Source organism: Eschrichtius robustus, chromosome 6 (genome assembly GCF_028021215.1).
Source record: "Eschrichtius robustus isolate mEscRob2 chromosome 6, mEscRob2.pri, whole genome shotgun sequence".
Taxonomy (NCBI): domain Eukaryota; kingdom Metazoa; phylum Chordata; class Mammalia; order Artiodactyla; family Eschrichtiidae; genus Eschrichtius; species Eschrichtius robustus.
Window position 1 is genome coordinate 80718348 of NC_090829.1, and position 15146 is coordinate 80733493.

Here is a 15146-nt window from a genome sequence, read left to right on the forward strand (position 1 = left end):
GCTCAGGTTTGTTAGTTCTAACTCTCCAAGAGTAGGTTACTGAGAGTGAACTCAGAGCTGCTGTTTAGAAAGAGATCTAAATGTCTTGTGAAGAGCATTATATATGCCTATGTATATATATTAGAAGAGTTTAGGGGGAGGAAATAATAAACTAGTAGTTTGAAATGCCTCTGGGATATGCAAATAGAGATACCCAGTAGACATATACATGTAAGACTTCTAGGTGGTGGTGGTGGGACTCTAAGTGGAGAGATGACATTGACAAGGTTGGGTAGATAGGGTGTGTAGTCATGTTGTAGAGCTCTTAGGAGTCAGGAAGGAGGGAGAGGTGATGTTGTTTGAGCAAAGAGCAGTTTATCAGTATTGCTCTCTTGTCTTAGAATATGTTGAGGGTTGAGAGCAGTCTTCATTTGAGAGAGGTGCAAGGAATCCAGTGCCTTTGGGTTGGATCCAGGTTTTGTCTAGGGCAAGGCAGTGAAAAGAACCCTCTTTGAAGAGACTGGGGTTTGAAGCTCTGTGAAGAGTTTCTTTTGGGGTTTCAGATCGCTTAGGGGAAGCTCTGAGCAGGAGATCTCTGGTAAGAACATGAGCCTAAAGGAGGTGTGAGGAGGCAATTAGAATGAGTTGATGGCATTGTGAGGATGAGAAAGAGAAGATTTCAGTGTTTCATCATTCTAGGCATGAAATTCTTGTCAGGTTCTGTGGATATGTTTAAATATAAATGGGAATATTTTGTAATCCTCTCATCATCTTCGTCATCTCTGATTCTCTTTCTTCTCTATGAGTTTCAATCACTCTCTTCTTCTAAGCTTTTTATCTCCTTTTCCTTCAGTCTCTGTCCACATTCTGGGTTTCTGGCCCTTTCACTCTGGGCTCTTTGTCTCTTTCTGTCTCTGGGTTTCTGTCCCACTCTCTTGGTCTGTGGCACCCCCTCATATTTCTTTTTCCTCTTTAACTCTGGTGTCTATCTGTCCGTCTGTTCCTCTCTCTGTTGGCTACTTCTTTTCAACCTCTTCCTCTGGGTTTCTGTACCCCTCATTCATTGGGTTTCTACCCATCCTACTCTCTTTGAATATTTGATCCTTTCTACATTTTTGTGTGGATTTCCATCTGTCCTGAGCCTTCCTCATTCTCTCTCTTGGTATGTCTTCTGTCTGAGCCTCTATTACTCCTTTTTGGGAAATTTTTAAAAAAGGAAAAATTTTCACTCACTATCCTGGCTTTTGACTTCAGTACTACATATCTTATTCTATATGTTCATGTTCTACATAGTTGTATGAATAACTATTTTTAACCTTGTTAAGTATTCAAAATCTCATAAAAGCTTTCCCTCATTATTTTGCCTCATAATATTTTTAGTTATTGGTTATGTAATATTCCACTGGGCTTTTGTACTACATAATACTCTTAACTGTTCCCCTATTGTTATTTTTAATTTTAGAATTGTAGCTAAGCTACCCAAAAGTCTCATCATAATTTTTGTCCATAAGCATTTTCCAGCTCTGGGTTCAAGTAGGACCGCTGTAATATTTGACAAATATTTCCACTGACCACAGTTGGACTGAATGGTTATACCTATTTGGGTGGCCTTCTCTTTATTGTGCTCCACCCTGCCATTTTAAAGACGGTTTTTCTTTAGGAATTATACGTAATCAGCTTTCAGCCTATAATTGTGGAAGAGAGTAGCCAGTGTAGCTAGAAGAAGGAGGAATTAGTCAGGACAGGGACTAGAAATGTGACCAAATTAGTCCTAGTCATTAGTCTTCTGGTTGGAATTATTAGTATTTGCTGTAGTAACTGGAGCATCATGCAGTCAATTAGTATACTCCAGGTTAACCAATAGATTTTATTAACTCTGATTTAGTTCAGAGTAAATAGTACTCTTTCTCCTTGATCAGAGAGAAATGGAATTTTTTAAAGGTTTTGAACAGTCTGGGCTTATAATAGTTTTGTGAATTCCAAGTATCTTAGAGAATAGTGTTTTTTAGTATTAATATTTAGCAATAGGAACCTTTTTCCCCCTAAATGAAATTTATGAAGAACCCCTGTTCTACAGGTAGAATAGATAAAAAGCAAAGTTGTTCTGGTTGAAACTGGGATGTGGGACCAGCTGACTTTACCTTCCCTTGAGTTGCGGCTCACCTTTGTAGACCCCTGGGTCTCTGTAGGAGTATGGAAATCATATTTTGTTTTTACAGGAGCTTTCAATTTTATTTAAATCAATTAATAGTTTTCTGTAAGAAATATTTCTCTAAGTAGCCTTACATGTAAAAATGTTTTACCTGTGGTTCATCATAGATTGATTACTTGAGTAATAAAGGCTATCTTCCTTAAATAAAACTCTCCCTCTATTTGTAAGAGAGACAGTTGAAATAGCAAGGTTCGCAAATTGATTTTATTCCTCGTACCAACTTTTCTGTTGAGAGTAACTGTGTAGAGGGCTGTGTTCAGAAAGTGAAGATTGTACCAGTGCTTCTGGGATCAGGGAGAAGAATGCTGTGCTTGATTATGCCTGTTTGTCACTAGCCCTGGAGAGGAAAGGTTGGGGTGAATCCATTCTGAAAAGTAAAGAGCTCTGGCTTTGTGTCCAGAAATATTTGGGTTTGCATCCTATTTGTGCCACTTGATAGCAGTATGACAGGGCAAGATATTTACCTTTGTAAGCCCTTTTCAACCCTTGTCATCTGTACAGTAGGGATTTTGTAAGGAAAACATTTAATAATGTTTACTAAGTGCTTATCATAGCACCTGGCATATAATTAACACATTAACTTACTATTTTACAAATTATTGTTTAATAATAGCAAATATATGTTGCACTTGCTATGCGTCCAGACGCTTAAACCTCACTGCAACCCAGTGAAGAAAGGGTATACTGTTATTATCCCCATTTTATAGAAGAAGAAACTGAGGCAGTCACAGTTAAGTAAGTTACCTAAGAGTCCTACAACTACAGAGTGGCAAAGTTAGGAGTCAACTCCAGAGTCTGTGTGTCCAGAGTCTGTGTAGTATTGCTATACCATTTAGCATAGAATGTAGATTTCTCTAGAAGCAGTGTGTTAGAAATGTAACACTTAAAAATGTCTTAGTAGAGCTGCAGAGGCGGCGGCGGGGAAGAGCGCTCGGGCGGACCACTCTGCTTTCCCGCGCGGCGCCTTTTCCCGCGCGGCGCCTCCTCCCGCGCGCCTCTGCCTCCTGCTCAGCCCCGCCGCCGGCATCCTCCTCCCCAGACTGCCCTCAGCCCACTCCCCGGCCGGCTCTGTTATGGCTACCCGGAGCCCCAGCGTCGTGATTAGTGATGATCCACCAGGTTATGACCTAGATTTATTCTGTATACCTAATCATTATGCTGAGGATTTGGGAAAGGTGTTTATTCCTCATGGACTAATTATGGACAGGACCAAATGGCTGGCTCGAGATGTGATGAAGGAGATGGGAGGCCATCACATCCTGGCCCTCTGTGTGCTCAAGGGGGGCTATAAGTTCTTTGCTGACCTGCTGGATTACATCAAAGCACTGAACAGAAGTAATGATAGATCTATACCTGTGACTGTAGATTTTATCAGACTGAAGAGCTACCATAATGACCAGTCAACAGGTGACATAAAAGTAATTGGTGGAGATGATCTCTCAACTTTAACTGGAAAGAATGTCTTGATTGTTGAAGATATAATTGACACTGGCAAAACAATGTACACCTTGCTTTCCTTGGTCAAGCAGCATAACCCAAAGATGGTCAAGGTTGCAAGCTTGCTGGTGAAAAAGACTCCTCGATGTGTTGGATATAGACCAGACTTTGTTGGATTTGAAATTCCAGACAAGTTTGTTGTAGGATGTGCCCTTGACTATAATGAATACTTCAGGGATTTGAATCATGTTTGTGTCATTAGCGAAACGGGAAAAGCAAAATACAAAGCCTAAGATGAGAGTTCAAGTTGAGTTTGGAAACATCTGGAGTCCCATTGAAATCACCAGGAAAATTATCAAATGTTCTAGTTCTATGGCCATGTGCTTATTAGTAGAGCTTATTGCATGTATCTTCTAAGAATTTTATCCGTTTTGTACTTTAGAAAGGTCAGTTGCTGCATTCCTGAACTCTTTATTTGCACTGTGAGCCTATAGACTCAGTTCCCTTTGGGTGGATTGTTGTTTGACTTGTGAATGAAAAGTCTCTTAAACCACACCACTATTGAATGAAAATATTGAAATTGTATCTGTAAGAAACATTGAAAGAGAAAAATATATTAGTTTTTAAATTGGTATTTTAATTTTTATATATTCAGGAAAGAACAGAAGTGATTGAATATTGTTAATCATACCACTGTGTGTTTAGAAAAGAAGCAGTCAGTTTCATATCGGTGACAGCATTTAGAGGTATCCTTATGTCGGATAAACCATATGTCCTGGAGTTATTTTGGTAGGTTTCAGTAGTATTAACTGTATTTTCCCACTTTCTCAGATTATTTCTGGTGAATCTCTGTCAACAGTTCCTTTTAAATACAGGTCAATAAGTTCTAAAAACCTACCACTTTTTGAAGTCTTCAATGTAAAAATCCTTAAAATAAAGGCGGTCTCTTTAAAAGAAAAAAAAATGTCTCAGTAATGATTAACAAGGGGAGATTTTACAGTGTCTACTTTGTAGAACTTTTTTAGAAGAGAATAAATAGCCTTTTGCTGTATGATAGTAATAGTAGTAATAGTAAATAGTAATACTAATAGTAAATAGTAATAATAGCCCAAACTGATATGGCGCTTACTATATGACTATAACCTAAACACTTTACTTACTCTTTTTTTTTAGTCTTCTGTTTTTTTGGAAGAGCTTTTGAGAGGATTGTTGTTAATTCTTCTTTAAATGTTTTAGAATTTGCCATTGAAACCAGCTGGCTTTGGACTTTTGGGGAAGTTTTTGATTACTGATTCAATCTCTACTTGTCATACAGGTTTGTTGAGATTTTTGTATTTCATCTTGAGTCATTTTAGTGATTGGTGTGTTTCTAGGAATTTATCAGTTTCATCTGCATTATCTAATTCGTTGACACACAGTTGTTTATCGTATTCTTTTATGGTCCTTATTTCTATAAGGTCAGTAGTAATGTCCTCACTTTCATTTCTGATTTAGTTATTTGTGTCTTCTCTCTGTCAGTCTAGCTAAAGGTTTGTCAACTTTGATCTTTTCAAAGAACCAACTTTTGGTTTTCTTGAATCTTTTGTTTTTTTCTGTTCTCTTATTTTATTTCTGGTCTAATCTTTATTATTTTTTTTCTTCTAGTAGTTTAGGTTTAGTTTCCTCTTCTTTTTCTAGTTCTTCAGGGTGTAAAGTTAGGTTATTGACTTAAGATCTTCTTCTTAATGTAGGCATTTACAGCTGTAGATTTCCCTGAGTACTGCCTTCGCTGCCTCCCATAAGTCTTGGTATATTGTGTTTTTGTTTTCATTTATCTCTTAAGTATTTTCTAATTTTTCTTGTTTTAGAGTGTGTTGTTTAATTTCCTTTGACCTGTTGGTTGTTAACAATGTGTTGTTTAATTTCCACGCATTTGTGAATCTTTTGGTTTCCTCTGTTATTGATTTCTAGTTTTATTTCATTGTGGTTGGAGAAGATAACTTTGTATGATTTCAGTCTTTTTAAATTTATTGAGATTTGTCTTGTGACCTAACATATGACATATTCTGGATAACATCCCATGTACACTTGAGAAGAATATGTATTCTTCTGTTTTGGGGTAGAGTATTCTATATATATCTGTTAGGTCCAGTTGGTTTACAGTGCTGTTCAAGTCCTCTATTTTTTTTATTGCTCTTCTGTCTAGATGTCCATTATTGAAAGTGGTGTATTAAAGTCTCCCAGCTATTGTTGTAGAATTGTTTATTTCTTCCTTCACTTCTATCAATATTTGCATCATGTATTTGGAACTCTGTTGTTTAGTGAATATATTATATAATAGTTATATCTTCTTGATGAATTGACCCTTTTATCAAAATATAATGTCTTGAATGCCTTTTATTTCTTTTTCTTGCAACTGCCCTGGCTAGAACCTCCAGCATGATGTTGAGAAGAGATGAAAGCAGACATCCTTGTCTTGTTTCCAATTTTAGAGAGAAAAAGTATTTAGTCCTTCATTTTTAAGTGTGATTTTTAGCTGTGTTTTTTGTAGATGTCATTTATCAGGTTGAGGAGGTTCCTTGCCATTCCTAGTTTGTTGAGCATTTTTATCATGAAAGGTGGTTGGATTTCTTCAAATGGTTTTCCCCCATCTCTTGGGAGTTTTTGTCCTTTATTCTGTTAATAAAGTATTTTACATTAATTTTTTGAATGCTAAACCTACCTTGCATTTCTGGAATTAATAACATTTGGTCGTGGTGTATAATTTTTATATGTTGCTGGATAGTATTTTTTAGAGGATTTTTGCATCTATATTCATGCGGAATATAAATTAGTCATCTTTCTTTCTTTCCTCTTCTTGTGATGGCTTTGTTTGGTTTTGGTATCAGGGTATGGTCTCATAGAACGAGTTAGGAAGTGTTTTTGTCTTCTATTTTTTTGAAAATTTTTGTGAAGAATTGGTATTGATTCTTCTTTGAAAGTTTGGTAGGTTTCTCCAGTGAAGCCATTTACAACAGGTCACTTTTTGTGGTAAATTTTAAATTACTAATTCAGTTACTTTACTTGTAATAGGTGTACTTAGATTTTTTTATTTCTTCTTTTGTCCATTTTGGTGATTTGTTCATTTCATCTAAATTATCTTACTTATTGGTATAAAGTTTGCACTTTTGTCTTAAAATTCTTTTTGTTTCTTTAAAGTCAGTTGTGATGTCTCCTCTTTCATTCCTGGTTTCAATAATTTGAGTCTTCTCTTATGTTTCTCGGTCAGTCTAGCCTGTCAATTTTGTTGATTTCTTTTTTTCAGTGAACCAACTTTTGATTTCATTAAGTTTTTTAAATTGCGTTTGTATTCTCCAGTTTATTTATTTCTGTTCTAGTCTTCATTATTTTCTTCCTGTGGGTTTATTTTGCCTTTTTTTTTTTTCCTAGTTTTTTAAGCTAGAAGTTAAGCTTATTGATTAGAGATCTTTCCTCTTTTAAGTGTCACTTATTGTTCAGAGGCTATGCTTAAAGTCCCATTAGCTAGTTATATTTTTATCCTTAACCATTGGATGTTTGAGTGGCTTGGGTGCTGCTATCATAGTTCAGGGAGTTCATATTTTTTTGCCACATGTTGAACCAGGGACTAATAGCTTGGACTTTCCCCTCTGATTGCTCCTGAGAGGGTACAGCCTTGGGCATTCACAGTCTTTTTGACTGCCAGGATGAATGTGATTTTACTTCCTGGGAGTTGCTCTTGAGTCAGAGTAGTTTATTGTTTAGTCAAATGTTTGGTCAGAGGTTGCTTGTAAGCCCCTTGTGCCAGTGATGCTTCTGCTGTACGTTGATGTATCTGTGTGCAACTTGGGGAATGCTTCAAGTTTGTCCTGCATGCTGCTCAGCTAGCACCTGTACACATTCTTATCGACCTCCAGAGATGACTGTAATCCCAAGTAGGCTCTTCTTGGCTATCTCTGTCCTTTCTATTAAACTTCTGGTGCCTTCCCTTGCCTTGTTTGTGTTATGAACCTACCAGCCACCTCTTAATTGCTCTCCACAAAGATCTCCACTGTTTTTAGGCAACGCCTGTAGGCTAGAGTTCTTCCTACTGTATTGCAAATAGTCTCTTTTAGCAGAGCACTTAGCCTGCCTTTCCCTCTGGACAGAACCCCTTTTCTGCTGGCCTAGAACTGGGGTGAGAACTCACTTTTCCCAGAGTAACATCCCCACTTTATGTAGGGCACTGGAGGAGGCACAATGCAATGGCAGCCCCTGGTCTTCACAAGTTGGCCCTCTCAGAGTAGGAGATCTTCCCTGTGAGCAAATTGAGGATGAGGCTCTCAGGGCCCTAGCCTACTCTGCCTGTTGTAGGCCTTCTCTGACTTACTAGTGCAACTTGGGGTGCAGCTTTTCCCTCCTGGGGTGAAACCATAGTTCCTGATTGGTTGCTGAGCGGAGAGGGTGCTGTCTGGTTTAAGAGTGCTGGGTAGACCTTCCCAAACATGGAGGTAGGATGGCAGGGTAAAGGAGCAGGTCTGTGCTAAAATGCCATAGAGTCTTGCAGTTCTTACCAAGATTTGTTTCTTCACTTGCTGTGCACCCTTAGAACAATTTCCAGATACTTTACACGACTGTTTGCTAATCATTTTATCATTTTGCTTTGCTGAGGAGAAAATCTGAACTCCTTGCGCTGCTATTTCAGAAGTCCTGCTCTCCCTCTTACTATTTTCTGCACTTTGTTTGTGGACTACTTAGTGAAATTGTTATTCTAGGTAGAAAAGATGAATAAAAAGAGGCCTCCAACTATAGTGGGTGCATACTGTAGTGTAGAGGGATAGACTAAAAAGTAATGACTGAGCATATGCTAATCGTCTATGTCTGTTTACCTCATTAGCTAAAAAAATTTTAAGTAAACACAAAAAATTAGTACCTTTTACTAATACTTTATAAAACATATACCAAATAAATATAATATATCCTATATATAATTTTTATCACATTCAAATTCGTAGAGATATTCTTTTGGTTAACTGTAGAATTACATAATGTCTTAAATCGTGAATAAAAATACAGATTTTTCTTTTAAAATTTTATGATTTATAAAGTGCTTTTTTTAATGCATTTTTGTCATTTAAGCATCATAACAGTACTCTAGATAGGTAATAGTACTATTTCGTTAGTTTTATCACTGGGAATATTGGAGTCTTGTGTGATTAAAGAATTTGTCCAATGTTACATAGTTAGTTAGTAACCATGGGAACCATTTTCAAACATTGATTCTTCAACTATAAAGTCTGTGTTCTTTCCAACCTCCTATTCTCTTCACATTGTAAAGTTTACTTCATTTCAATTTACTGGCACTGTGTAGTGTTTTAGGTACAAAGACAAAGTATAAGATCTGTCTAAATGAGTTTGAAGAAGGACAAGAAGAGAAATAATACTGCAAAATGATACATGGAAAGACAATTATTTGTACTATGAACAGAAATAGGATGGAGGAAAGTAATAAATTATCCAGAGGAGTCAGCAAAGGAATTACATAGGAGAGGTGATACTTATTCAGGGTTTTGAAGGCCAAATAGGAGCTATTTTGATAAATAGTGCAGAATAAGTATGTGTCAAGTTAGAAGTCCAGGATGTTTGAAAAGTTTGTTGGAGTTAAACAGCATATAGTCTGTGTAAGGAGATACAGGTATTTCGAAATTTCAGGTATATAAAGTTAGGGGAGTGTGGGGACAGTAGTGGGAGGTGAAGCTGAGGAAGTAAAAGTGGGTTCATAATTGTTTGGGTCAAGGTCAGCCTCCCTATATGAAAAAGATTTCTTGTTATGTTGTTGTTTTAAATTAAATGAGACCCTGTTACAGAAATGGCATACATATAGAAATGGTATACAAAGTTATAGCTAAGTGTATACATGGCCAAGTTTACAAAATAAACCCCCGTCACTTTTTTTTCTCTCGCCTTTCTTACTGTGTGAAAATCATTGATAGCAAGGAATTTTATTCACTTAAATAAAGAGGTTGCCTAAATAAGGCCAGTTTTGTATCTTCCTTAAAATTTTATGGTGATTTCTACTAAAGTGGTACATTGATAATCTGGATGAAACTTTTACTGATGAAATGCTGACGTTTTTATTGGAGTGTGACCTAGAGAATAAATATATAGGTAATGTAAAACTCCTGCAGTGAATGAATTATCAAGACCTCCTCATAAATTATAAATGTTACTAACAGCAATAAGATGCTAACTATCATCTGCTTGAAAATGTGAATCTAAGAGTTTCTTTTTAATGTCAATTATTACCTTGTTTTTATGTTATTTTAATATTTTACTAAAACTAAAATATTATTACATTCATATTATAAAAAAATTGAGGTAACACAGAAAGGCAGTAAACAACAGTAAAATCTTCTTTACCCTAATCCCTAACTCCCCAAATCCCTTTCCACAGAGGTGAATTTCCTATGTGCATATATGAGCACATATATCATAGGTTAATATAACAGCATAATAATATGGCCTTTATGTCTATGTGCATAGACACTGCACCCAGTTTCCTCTGTTGTTAACATCTAATGTTAGTATGGTACGTTTATTATAATTAATGAACCAGTATTGATAACATTATTATGTATCCATAGTTTATTCAGATTTCCTTAGTTTTTTTTTTTTTTTAATATTTATATACTTATTCAGCTCTTACTTGAGGCATGTGGGATCTAGTTCCCTGACCAAACCCAGTGCCCTGCATTGGGAGCATGGAGTGTTAACCACTGGACCACCAGAGAAGTCCCAGATTTCCTTAGTTTTTACCTAATGTCTTTTTTCTCTTCCATGATCCTGTTTAAGCTACCATAGTGCATTTAGTTATTATGTCTCTTAGGCTCCTCTTGGCCCTGGCAATTTCTCAGACTTACCTTGTTTTTGATGACCTTGACAGTTTTGAGGAATACTAGGTAGAGATTTTGTGGACTGCCTCACTATTGGAATTCATCTGATGTTTATCTCATAATAAACTAGGGCTATAGGTTATTTGGAAAAAGACCACAGAGTGCTATTTTCATCACATCATATCAAGGGTATGTGCTATCAGTAAGACATGCTATTAATCTTGATTACCTGGCTGACCTTGTATTTTTCAGTTTTCTCCACTGTAAAGTTGCTCTTTTTCCCCCATTTCCATGCTGTGTCCTTTGGAAGGAAATCACTATCCATAGCCCACACCTAAGAAGAGGGGAGTTATTTTCCTTAAGGGCAAAGTTGCTACATAAGCTGTTTGGATTTCTTTTGCGTGAAAGATTGTCTCTTCTCCCCCATTTATTAATCTATTATTTACTTATATCAGTGTGGACTCATGCATATTTATTTTATACTTTGGGTTATAATCTAATACTATATTTTATTAATCAAATTGTTCCTGCTTTGGTTATTGGGAGCTCTTTGCAGTTAGCATCTGTTCTCCTTTGACATACCCCCATTAATGTGGGCCTCAGTTTTGTTTTGGTTTGTGTTTTTGAGCATGTCTACTTTCTGGCATATAGATTATTTTAAATTTCTTTTCACAAATCTTCAATCATCTTTGTGTATGTGCATGCACATATACATAAGCACACGTGTACACATGGAATTGTTTTCATAGACTTAATTCCTAGAAATGGCATTGCTGAGTTGAAATGGGTGTCTGTTCATCTTCACTTTGGGATGAATGTATTAGCCCATTGACTTCCCAAAAGATTGCAAGAGTTGGGACATTCACCAGAAGTGTATAATGGTGCATTTTGGACAGTGACACCGTTCCAATACTTAGTTTTCTCAGATTGAATTTTCTTTTCCAATTTGATATATAAGAAATGGTAGCTGATTGTTATTTTTATTGTATTTCTTTAATTATGAATGAGGTTGAGCATCTTTCTACATTTTTGTTTGCCATTTGTATGGCCATGTATTCGTGCCCCTTTCCATTTTTTTCTATTAGAATGTTAGTCTTTTGTTATTGACTTGTAAGAGCCATTTGCATTTTGTAAATTTATTTATTTATTTATTTATTTTGGCTGTGTTGGGTCTTCGTTGCCACACACGGGCTTTCTCTAGTTGCATTGAGCAGGTGCTACTCTTCGTTGTGGTGCGCAGGCTTCTCATTGCGGTGGCTTCTCTTGTTGCAGAGCGCAGGCTCTAGGTATGTGGGCTTCAGTAGTTGTGGCTCGTGGGCTCTAGAGCGCAGGCTCAGTAGTTGCGGCTCACGGGCTTAGCTGCTCCGCGGCACGTGGGATCTTCCCAGTCCAGGGCTCGAACCCATGTCCCCTGCACTAGGAGGTGGATTATTAACCACTGCGCCACCAGGGAAGTCTCATTTGCATTTTAAACAAAAACAAGTTAGTTCTTTGTCTTGTGTAAGCAAAATTTTTTTCCAAATTGTCATATATTTGGTTTGTTCTGGTTTTTTTGAAAGTAGTATAAATGTTTTACATTTTTATGTAATCAGATTGGCATTATTTTCCTTAATAGCTTATAAATATTTTGCCCTACAATAATTGCAAGCATCTTTTCTTCTGGTACATTTTTATGTAATTTTGATATTTATTTTCTTTGAAGGTGTGAGATAAGGATGAAGCTTGCCATAATCATTGTTGTATGCTAGGTTCTCATCTCTTTCCCCATTCCCTCCCTCAGTCTCCCAAGCAAAAGAATGTTTCTCTTTTTCCTAATCCACACCCACTTTACTGTTCGTATTATTTCCATCTTTAGCCAGCCTGGCACATTCATCAGAGAAAAGGCATCTACTTTGAAGGTTTTTCTGCTAGTGCAAGTTCCCTAAACCCAATTCTGAGGAGAATCCAGGACTATCATGGTACTTTGTTGGATGTCTTTTTACTGGGTTCTCTTATATGCTGCTTTGCATCCCATCAAATTTTTAGAATGCTAGCATGGTTCTACTTAAAACTGCAGCTTCAAGCAATTTTGTTTCCCTGACTTGAAAAATTATTTGGGGGTAAGAGCATCATAGTAAGTAGTGTCTGTCTTCCAATGGATGAAGTTATCACAGCTTTTGCTGAGTTTTTGTTAGGTGTGATCAAAATTTTGTCATTCAAATTTCTTAACTCAGTGAACAGTTTTAGAGTGGAGTTCATAGAGGAGGGATTATCAGCAGTTAGAGAATAGTTTATTAATAAAAATGATTACTGAACCATTGAGAGAAATATTCCCGAAGTTGTACATCATGTAATTTGGAAGCCTAGTAACTGTTCTCTGAAATTAGTACTTTCTCATTATGTTAGTAGACTGTTTTCAGTATCTCCAGCTAAATGATACTCTTTATGTTGTATTTTTATACTTGGCTTTTACAATTCACTGCTAATCTGTGAATATTCAGGCATTCTGTTTGCTAACTCAAAAGAGAGAGATTACATTAAGAAAACGGCAGGCCTGAGATTTTCCAGAAAATTACAAGTGATAGAAATGCAGAAACCTGATCCTTCTTTCTTCTTGAAATATTAGTATCCTCAGTCTCGTGAATTATCTTTTACGTAAACCTCCAAACAAAGCTACTTTGGAAACGTGAAAATAGTAGTTTCTCTGCTGTGATGACATTTCCTAGGAATGGGCACTTCCCCCTCAGGGATTACTCCTGAGGCTGCTTAATTTACAGCAGAACATCTGTAGGTTTAACAAGAGCATTTAAAGAATATGATGTTGAGCCCATTTATTTCAAATTGGTATTGGTGGTAGTATTACTTGTTGTTAGTTTCGGTTTTCAGTCTTAGGACTAATTGTATATATATATATTTTTAAGTGGATTTGATTTGAATACAAGTTCAGAGCCATGAAGTGAAGGGTTGTTCAAAGTGCCTTTGAGTATAGACACCTCCAGTGTCTCAGAAAATGAAGATAGTCAAAATGACAACTTTTAAATGTCAGAGAGATAGTTATACTTACAAAATGGACAGACCCCCTCTATGGTGCTAAAGAAAATTGACAAGTTGTTGATTAGTTAATGAAGTGAATAAATAAAATTTATTTGAGCAAAAAGATAAGCTTATATTAATCTGCAAAGTACTGCTCCAAATATAATTTGAGCCTCCATATTTCTCACAGTATAATAAATGAGAACATTTGACCTATCGCAGACATGGTTTCGATAACCTTCCTTTGATGTGTTTTGTTTTGTTAATATTATGAATAAAATATACTGCCTAAAAATGGATATCATCAGTACATCAAATGAAGCCTGAATTGTACAAAGTAGAGTGGAATTATCTTTGTTGATCTGAACACAATACTTCTACTGTAACCTAATATTGCGTCAAATTTTTTCATTAGCTGCATCTCAATGTTGATTCCTTTTGAGCTCTGTTCAGTTACACCTATCATTTATTTTCCAGATGAATTACTAAGTCTTAATCTGTCATTCTACATAATAAATTGATACTTTGATTTTAATCATAGGGTTTTATATTTATCTTTGTTAAGTTTTACGTTGTGGGTTTGGCTTAGCATTCTAGACTACTAGAGTCCTTTAAATTCATATTTAGTCTTCCATTTTAAGCCATTCTTCCTAGGTTTGTGGCAATATTAGGTGGTTGTGTTAAAGTCAGAAAATTGTAAATTGACTGCCAGATTCATCCTCTGATGTGTTTTATTTTGCAAGCACATTGTTAATTTTTTTTTTTTTAAATTAGAATGCTTTTAGTTAAGTCTTGTACTATCTGATTTACCAACCACTGCCTCTTACTGCATTATACATTTTGGCTTCACACATTTATATTTCTTGTTTAGCCATTTGCTCTTGTATCCCCTAATAAAGGAAATCATTTACAATAATTTGATTAGGACAAGGGAAGAACAGAGTTTGTAGCCCTACAACTAGAAATCTCTCTTGAACTTAGTATTCATTTTTTAGTCTTTTTATTCTTCACTTTTGATATGATTATTTAGCAAATGAATTAAATTACCGTACACGTCTCCAGGTCATTTATAAATATATTGTGATTAACTTTGTCAAGTGATTTATTAAAATCAAGAAACCTTGTAATCAAATAATAGTTAAAAAATAATAATTTTGGCATCCGTATTAATGACCCTTCCAAAACCCAAGACTTACCATTCCTCGGGTTCTACTTACACAGCAACCCCTTCAACACCAGTTCAGCATTTTCTATTTGTTTATTCTGTTTATCAGACCTCACCTTCACTTGGAACTAATTCTTACCTAAATCTTGATCTTTGAAATTTTCTTCCCTTAGCCCTCAGCATTACTTTTGCTACCCTCAGTTTTACATATAACCTATCTCTTATTTTACAAGAAATAGGGTCATCAGACATACATTCATTTTATTTATTCTTTCTAACACCTAATCACTTATTTTAGATGTACAGGGGGAAAAAATGTGGTATCGTTTCTTTTTAAAGATGATAAAAGTTAAAATTAAGTATTATGTGCCAGGTAATATGCTTCAAGAGCTGTGTATGATTATTTCTAATAATCGCATGACAATCTTTTAAAGTAGGTATCATCATTAGCACTATTTTACAGGAAACTGTGGCTTCAAGAGGTTAAGTAACT

The 15146-nt window shown here is 35.9% G+C and overlaps 1 protein-coding gene and 1 pseudogene across 4 annotated transcripts in view; both read left to right on the forward strand.

Moving 5' to 3' along the window:
* Positions 1 to 15146, forward strand: part of GSK3B (glycogen synthase kinase 3 beta) — a 208712-nt gene that overhangs the window by 108224 nt on the left and 85342 nt on the right. The window lies entirely within an intron of this gene.
* LOC137765730 (hypoxanthine-guanine phosphoribosyltransferase pseudogene) lies at positions 3265 to 3998 on the forward strand (annotated as a pseudogene).